The following is an 8,885-nucleotide window of genomic DNA, read 5'->3' as shown; positions in this document are numbered from 1 at the left end:
GCTTTCCTCACCTCCTCTTTGCCCCCCCAGGATGCGTGACACCATCCTGTCTGCGGCACGAAATCCTTTGGCTTTGGTCACTTAAACATTCTGCAGAAGTAGAAGATAGTATCTAAGTCCCCAATGGCAAACTGGGAGTGGTGAGACAAGACCTCTAAGTTTATAACACTTCTCCAAGATGGCTAAGGTTCCTCAGCACATCCTTCATCAAATTCTCAGTTCTGCTAATTAAGCTATCAAATTCGGGTTAGAGGGGACAATTGTTTATGTTTTTGGGGTTTTTTTTTCAGAGCTGTAGATCTTGCCAGTAGACTCTTCAGAATAAGAAAAGAAAAACCCTCTGAATCACTGCCCAGAAACTCAATCCCAAAAGCCTCCTCCCAACCTCTGTTTACAAAATTATAAGCTTTCTTTGTCCTAACCATTTTCCTGTTACAATAATATTCTTCATTTTCTATCTGACTTTTTTTTGGTGCATGGAAAATGTGATTTCATTGTGAAAGGATTTCTTATGAATCAATACAGCAAAGAGAACACAGAGATGTTTGCAGTAAATCACTCTCAAAGTGGAGACACATAGAAAATGAGTTGCAAGAAAAAGTAGATAATCCCAAGCCATTTCCAGATGGAAGGAGGTTATATTTTCCACACAATGTATCTGGGTTTTGTGTCACAAAACATGCTGGTATTTATTTAATGTATTTTTTTCTTTGTACCGTGGAGTTATGATTATATGAAATGAGTTTCCAAAAATGACAAACATTGGCCTGGTTTAGGTAACAAATGGAAGAATTGAGATACTGAGTTCAAACCAGCTAAGGCTTAGCCTCTGTGGAAGTTAAGAGTCACGTCCAGCAGCAGAATGTTGACTTGCGTTCCCTGAGATTCCCTCCACTTCTGGGACAGTAATGACAAGGGGAGAGGTCCAATTTTCCAGTGTTTTGCCAGTTTTTTTCACCCACTTCCCTGTGGCTAGCAGGGATGATATTTGGAGGTAGGCTGACTTCTCCCCTTCAGTGAACTGTGTCATCACCATCTCTTCAGAGTAGGCTTGGCAGGACTGAATGCCCAGCTACTTGAGGAAGCTGCTGGATCTCTGACTTCTTGGAAGCACTGGACAGGGATCAGCCTGTCTGAGCCACGCATCAAACCAAGTGCTAGGTACCAAGCTATTGTCCTAAAGGAGAGACACCTTTAGAGAGGGAAACATTGTGGCTGAAGGACGCTGAGTCACATCCTCCTAGTGATTCACTCATGCAGTGACCAAAAACTTAGGTAAATAAGGGAACTACATCCCCCTTCCAAAAACTCCCTGAGAGCTGAAAATCTGGTGAAAAATCATGGAACCATGGTTCATCAACACTGCTGGAGTATAGCATCCTGCAAGGCAACTGAGAAATCTGTGACTCTAGTAGATACAACCCCAGATATGCAACCAAACAAGCAGCCTATGAAGAAACAAGAAGACTCTTTAAACTTGAGTCTAGCTGTGGGCAGACAGTATAGGAAAGTTCCTGTGCAGACAGCTGGGGATAAAATGTTCTATACAGGGGAGAGAGATCTTGAATTTTAAAAACTGGTGAGGAAGATCATTGTGGTGCTCACATAAACAAAGCAGCATGGGTCTAGGCTGCCTATGGCAGTGGCCTGTCTTCATCCAGGTTGGAAGGTGGCTGGGTACTGGCCCAAGAAGTCACTTGCACTCTTGCTGGTGTTTTCTGCCTCGTTGTACTTAAATTTCTGGCTCCAACAAAGCAATGCAGCTCTGCTGGTCATATCTCACAAGTTATTTAGATAAAGTGCCAAGAAAAAGAGCTGGGGTCACACGAGCCAGCTGGACAGGAGGATGAAGAGGGTAGTACAAAAGATACTAGTTGGAGTAGGGGAGTAGTTGATGTAGCAAACCTCCTGTCCTTCATTATCCAGTTAATGCAACATTCACGACAAACCTGTTGCAGGCTGTTCACAGTTTTGTTGAACTGGAGAAGGACTACAAATATTACATACAGATGCTCCATAGAACTGAGCAAAGGAGGAGCTGGATCTTCATTAGAGCCCCTGGCTGCTCCCCTGCTCTGAATTCCTAATCCTAATCGCACTGACAGGGGGTGGGACCCAGAGCAGGTGGTTATAAGAGTTTCATGCTCAGCGAAGTGTTCTGAGGGCATGACCAGGTCGTGAGCTCCTGCAGGTCACTGAGCAATGGAGGAGCACACCCTTTTCCGTGCGGTCGGGGACAACAGTTTTTGCCTTTACGATGGCTGGGGCTGACTCTGAGGCTGCCAGAGCTCTGTGTGACCAGTTGCCTGCTGCTATTTTTTTTTTTTCTCTCCCTCTTTTTTATTTTCCTTTTTGCTTTTTTCTCCCCAGGAAAAGCTGGCACTCTGGCTATTCCAGCCCGCTCCTGCCCTTAAAGACCTGACTATTTTTCTAGTGTGTCAAATAAATGCACCAATTGATAAGAGAAGCAGCACCAAGCCTGGAAAGCTGGCCCCGGGCCGGAAGAAATGCCTACAGGAAAGGAAGCGTTTGTCACATAGACACGCGCACGCACACACACAAAGCTCCATTAGCCAAACTGTTTGCAGTCATCTTTGGATTGCTGCTCCCTTCTCCTGCTTCCAGCGATCCCATCGGTGGGGACCGGCCGACCTCTAGTGGTACGAACTCACAGTGCTGGCAAGGAGGGGCAGAGAAGGAGCCTGCATTCAGAGCACAGCACCTTCTGTTGCGTGGGTTCCGTCCCTGAATTATAAAACTGCCACAGAACTGGAGAAGCCAAAAACATTGGGAGAGCATCTAGGAGACCAGGGGAAAGCAGCCACAAAAGCTCAGATTTCCAGCATCACCCCGGGACTTGTGTAACCAAACCCTTCAGCATCTCCACCACAGATGTTCCCCAAGGACTAGTGGCTCTGTGAGGACATTTGGTTGAAAGGAGGTTGAGAGAGAGAGCAGAAATGGGACAGCAGGATGCTGACTTTGGAGGGGGCTTGTGAGACCAGGAGGATTATATTTAGGGTCCCTCAGTTCACACCCCTTGCTCTGTACAGTCATTTTTCTTTTCATTCATTTCTTTCCTCAGGCAGCAGTTTCTGTCTCGTCTAAAGAGGGGGTGTCTCCCTAGCCCTCAGCAGTGTGAAGAGGAAGGGAGCCAGGAATGACCACCAGAGCTCTGAGAAACCTCACAGCCAAGCATTTTCTCCTGTCTGGAAGGTATTTAAGATCTCCCTCTGGGAGGGGCTGAGGCTGGAGCTGGGGGTCCTTGGGATTGAAGGACAGCCATTGCTTGGCTGAGGCAGAGAGCAGCCTGACGGGGCAAGGCTGAGGTTTCTTCACGTGGAAGTGTGAGCTATAAAGACATGTGAAACCCTATCTCCAGTGCTATCCATATCAAAGATTTCGAGGGGGGTTGCTTTAAAATAGGACCTTGGCACAGGTTCCTGCTTCTCCTCACGTCTTACTGAATGGCACTCTGCCAGAATGTCAGCTTGGCTGCTCCACATGTCCCAGATATCCTAGGCATGTCCCACAAACCTTTCCGGTGCTCCCAGGGAGATTGCTGCCTCCACAAACAGCCTCTTCTCACAGCTGTGGAGGGTCCCAGTGGCCCCTGAGCACCATTTCCCCAGCTGAGGAGCATCTTCCCTGAGGTGCCAGAAACAAGGGCTGAGAACATACATTCATTAAAAGGCCTTTGAAAACAGCATTAAGGAAATTGTCCACAGGGACTCACTTTTCCCTCCCACCCTGAGTGAGCACAAGTGAGTCATCTTCTAGGGACCCTCCAAAGTACCACAGTAAAACCCTAGAGGGACCATAGAGACCCCCCTCATGTCCTGAGATCAATCCAAGCTGTCTTAAAGGGAGAATAACCATAGTGATTTTCTCCTATTCCACCCAGGCTTTCCTCCTTGTTTTTGCCCTTTTCAACCTACTGCATTTGCAAAATCCAAGCCCAGAGAGGGAGCCCACAAGAGCAGAAACCTTTCAAGTCTACCCCAAGGCTAGTGGATGAGTGTTTTCCCCCTGCTTTCCAAGCTGGAGGAACAAGCAAGATTGATTCAACAAAAATAGCCAGCAGCACTGGAAAAACTGAGATCTCAGCAAAGCCAAAGGCGTTTGCTAAGCATCTCCTATCTGGAGAGTTCTCTCATACAGCCACCCCACAGACAGCCAAAACAAGGAGGTGCCTCAGCAGTAAACCGCTCTTCTCTGCCCTCCTGAGTGAGTGCAGTGCATCCCAGTAGAACTGTGCTATGCCAGGGCCAAGGTCGCTGCTGCACTCTGCTTTGATTTAACACAATCTCCCCTCCCACATGCTGTTTTCATTAGAGCCTGGATCTTCTGGCAAGGGCACTATGCACAGTCATGAGAAGCTGCTCACTGGTGACTTGTTTTATCCAGTTGTTGGAGGATTAAAACAATGAGCTTGCAAATATTTCATTCCTCCTCCGCACTCTTGCTTGCTTGCTTCTTACTTCCGCTCTTTCTTTTCCCTTTTTTTTTTTTTTCTTTTTTTGAGGAGGAGGAGGAGGAGGAGGAGGAGGAGAGAGGAATTGTATGTAGGAGATAGCACTGGATCTTGGGACTAGGAGGGATGAGGGAAAAGAGATCAGAAGGGGCTTTATTTCCTGTTGTGAATACATATGTATGTGAGCACACTTGTGTTTCACACCTGCACTCTCCCAGCTGTCCAGCATCATCACAAGCTATACGTTTGTTGCCCTGACACAGGCAGGAAAGCTCAAAACAGGACCCCTTTTCACCACCACTAGAAAGATGTCCCATGCTAAAGCCACACAACTGTCACAGTGTCATCAGGACAGAGGCACATACCTCTGTGCTTTCACTCTGGCAGGCCTAGACATGGAGAGGAGGGAGCCTGAAATCCAAAAGGATAACCCCTATTTTGTAACTAAACGCTCTGTCTCTGCCTTCAGCTGGGAAACTTCTGCTGGGACCTGCTGTCATTTAGACACGTTGGTGTCCCAAGCCCCAGGCGATGCGATGTGTGAGGAAGGATTGGTTTTGACTGGAGACAAACTTCATGCCTGTTTCTGCCTGAGCTCTGCATAAGGATGGAGGGTTAAACCAATGGAACAGGGCAAATTTGGGGTGGTAGCCAAGAGGCAAGAGGGTGTGACTCACCCTGTGACCATCAAGGCATGAGGAGGCAGAGGACAGTTCCAAGAACATGTGGGTACAGCCAGCTAGAGGCCATCAGTGAGGTAATTGGAAGCAGACACGAGGCAGACCATGAATGAGGTGATAAATGAAGAACCACTGAGCATGCTAGAAAATAAAAACTCTTGCCCTGTGCTGGGCCACAGGGATTTTGAACAAATTGCTTCATATTCCTTCCTGACTCATTTGCCTTCTTTAGCCTGGCTGTAGAATGTTGGGACCACCTGGACTCTTCTTTGTCACTACTTCATGTTCGCCTAAAACTGCCAGCACAAGGGGCATCCGAGGAAGGACAATGACATAAAATCATAGAATCATTTAGGTTGAATCCTGAATGATCCTAAGATCCTAAAATCCTTAGATCGTTGAGTCCAATCATTAACCCAGAACTGCCAAGTCCACCACGTAACCATGTCCCTAAGTGCCATATTTACAGACCTTTTAAATATCTCACTGGATGGTGACTCAACCACTGCCCTGGGCTGCCTGTTCCAATGCCTGACCATCCTTTTGGTGAGGAAATTTTCCACAATATCCAATTTAAACTTCCCCTGGGGCAACTAGAGGCTATTTCCTCATGTTTTATCACTTGTAACTGGGAAGGAGACTGCTCCCCACCTGGCTATAGCCTTCTTTCAGGTAATTGTATAGAGTGAGAAGGTCTTCCCTGAGCCTCCTCTTCTCGAGGTCAAAGACCACTCCAGATCCCTCAGCTGCTCCTTGTAGGACTTGCACTCCAGACCTCATCAGCTTCACTGCCCTTCTCTGGGCATGCCACTGGACATGGTGAGCATCAACTAACCAGGGAGAAGAGACCTGTCTAGTGCTACTTTGACTCATCTAAGCTTTTGAATTAGGCTGCCTGCCTGATTTGCTTGGATGATGTGGTCCTATGGGAACCAAGGCTGCGCAGTACTGCTATGGGTTGTTAAGAGTTGCTGGCACTGGAGCCCTGCACAGGGACATCTTTGGGCTGTACTAATGTGAAAGACAAACAGGCTCTGGCAGAGGCTACGCACAGCACACAAGCCTGGGACCAGCAGTGCTGGGAGTGATTGCTCTGCACCCAGCTCTAAGTGCCCCGACTGCATTCGCATCCTGCAGCCACCGGGATGGCTCCCAGCCCTTTTATCTCAGGGTGTACAAACCCATCTGCCTCTGAGCATCTCTCCATCTCAGGACATCTCCTTATCTCACCTGTACAAACCCAGATGTCCATTCCAGAGCAGCAGGAGCACGATGCAGGGGTGTGCTCAGGAGAGGAGCCACAGAAGAAACTGGCTGCAGGCAAGGAGATATCCCCTCCTGCCCAGCCGGCTTTGGGCATGCAGCAGTCCAAGGCCTCCATCACTTGGAGACACATCCCTGTAGATGGAGCCAGAACCTCACAAAGTAGAAGGACAGCCCAGACCTACCCATCACCCTTCTCCAATCGCTCTGCTCTGAACAGAGACTAGCCCAGCCCCTCTCCTCCCTCCCACCCTGTCTTCTTCCCTCCCTCTCTTCTTCCCTCCCTCTCTTCTTCCCTCCCTCCCTTCCACACATCCAGGGTTTTGTCTCCCCTCCCTCTCCAGATCAACTATTCCCGAGTGTCACATTGTTCCTCTTTATTCCATATTTAATCCAAATTCCTTTCTGTTGTCTTTTCCTGTCTGCCACAGCCATGGAGAGTGGCTAATTCCTGCACCACAGGCTGCATGTTGATGCCCTTTTCTGAGCAGTAACATGCTCCTGGGATGATGATGATGCCCCCAGAGTAATTTCTGGGCTGTCTTTTCTCATCTCATTTTCTTATGATGGACTTCTCCAGGCCCTGCTGGTTTGGATGGCGGTCCTTATCCTAGTCTGGTGCTGCTCAGCCCCAGTCTGTGTGGCCATAGGAACCCCAGACAGTGGGGCAAGGGGTCCTTTGCCTTTCCATCAATCAGTCTCTGTGTCCCCATTGCACATAGTGGCTGAGCCACCCAGGGAAGCAGTAACTCAGCAGCAGCATCCTGGACACCACAGCAGGGCTTGCAGCTCACAGGAGACACATCTGTTCTCATGGGCATAGCATGAGCACAGGTAACACCAACCCCAGAGTGGCTTTTGCCCACATCATTCTGCTCCACCCTTCTCATCCTGTGGAATTTGTCTGGTTCCTGGCCTTTGCCCAGACATGATACTCAGGAAAAGCCATGTTGTATCAAACTTTCTTGTTTCCCTTGAGGACACTTCTGAAGGGTACCTAGCACTGAAACCTCTTCATCCCCACCACCATGACCCTAGTTTTGCTCCAGATTTGAGGGTTGCTTATAGCTTAGTCAACCAAAAATAATGGGGAGGGAGGGGAGCAAACCCACCAGCAGGATTTCTCAACCCAGGGTTTCCTGACTGTCTGATGGTACACCCACTCTTTTCTCTTGAAACAGCAGGCATAGTGGAGAGAGAAACTTTGCCACCTTTCACAGTCCCACAAGAAACACTCCTTGGATGGCCCCGGGTCCCCAGAGCTGGGGCTGAAATGAGAAAAAAACACTGATTTAGGGGGGGGTTTTAGGTGAGGAAGATAGAGAAGGGGAGATGCAATGAGGAAAAGGTTTCCCAGCATGAAGCTGGTGGGACCTGCCTTTCCCAATGGTCATGCCAGAACCACAAGCCTGGCCTGGGTACAGCAGCAATCTGCAAAGAGGGAGACCCTGAAAAGCCTGTGCTGTCAGAGCTGGTGAGGGGAAATTGGTGGCAGATAAGAACATGCTGAGGGAAAACACAAACCAGAAGTTCCGGAGGAATTTTGGAGAGGAAATGGGGAATTAACTGCAGAAAAGGCGGGGGAGAATGAGAGGCAGTTTATGGCTTTGCAACAAATAGCCTGTGTGCGCCACCTCGCCAGGCACTCACCGCCTCTCCTCCCTGCCCAGGGATACTCAGCAGTGGCCATCCCAGCCAGGCAGAAACAGCAGGAATGGCAAAGTGGCTGGTGCTGGGCCCTGGGGAGTTGATTCCAGCAGGAATCAGGAAAGAAACAAAACTGAGAGAAGCTAGAAAGAAAATACCATCCCTGCAGTGTCAGAAAGGGTGAGGAGGCTGCAGGTCCTGTCTTGCCTGCAGGTAGGCAAGGGACAACTGAGGCCAAGGCTGGCAGACACCAGGCACCTCACAAGGTCCCGTGGTGCAGCCTGGCTTGAAGGGCACTTGGGTCGCTTGGGTGCCCACCCCCAGCACCACAGCTATTTCGGAGGGGCCAGAAACCATTCCATCTCCGCCCCTTTCTTTTTTTACCTCTCCTGCCTTTGCCTCCCAGCACAAGCCCCACAGCACGGGGTCCCCACGCAAGCAGTCCCCGCAATCCGCCCCTCGCCCTGCAGCTATTTTAAATAAAGGCAGGAGGTATTTTTAGTGCTGCCGGCTCCCGGGAGAAACTCTGAGCCTCTGAGTCGCAGCAGTGCTGGCGCCAGAGAAACTGCCGCTGCTCTGGCTGATATTTCTTGTATAATTAAACTCAATCCATCCAGGGGGCTGGGTCTTGGCCACCAACTCAGCAAGGAGGGGAAGGAGTGGAGCCAGAGAGCCAGGGGCTAAGTGTTCTGACAGATGCTGGGAATTGCTCCGCAAATGCTGGAAAAGGCTGGCCTGAGACTTTGGGGGAAGTTTTGCCAGGCACAAGCGAGCAGGATGGCTCTGAAAGGCATAGGGAGTGGGATTTAATGGAAGCAGAG

This window comes from Chamaea fasciata, unplaced genomic scaffold (genome assembly GCF_029207755.1).
Source record: "Chamaea fasciata isolate MVZ Bird 193981 ecotype frontalis unplaced genomic scaffold, bChaFas1.0.hap1 SCAF_8, whole genome shotgun sequence".
In the NCBI taxonomy this organism is placed as follows: Eukaryota; Metazoa; Chordata; class Aves; order Passeriformes; family Sylviidae; genus Chamaea; species Chamaea fasciata.
This window is presented reverse-complemented; position numbering follows the sequence as displayed.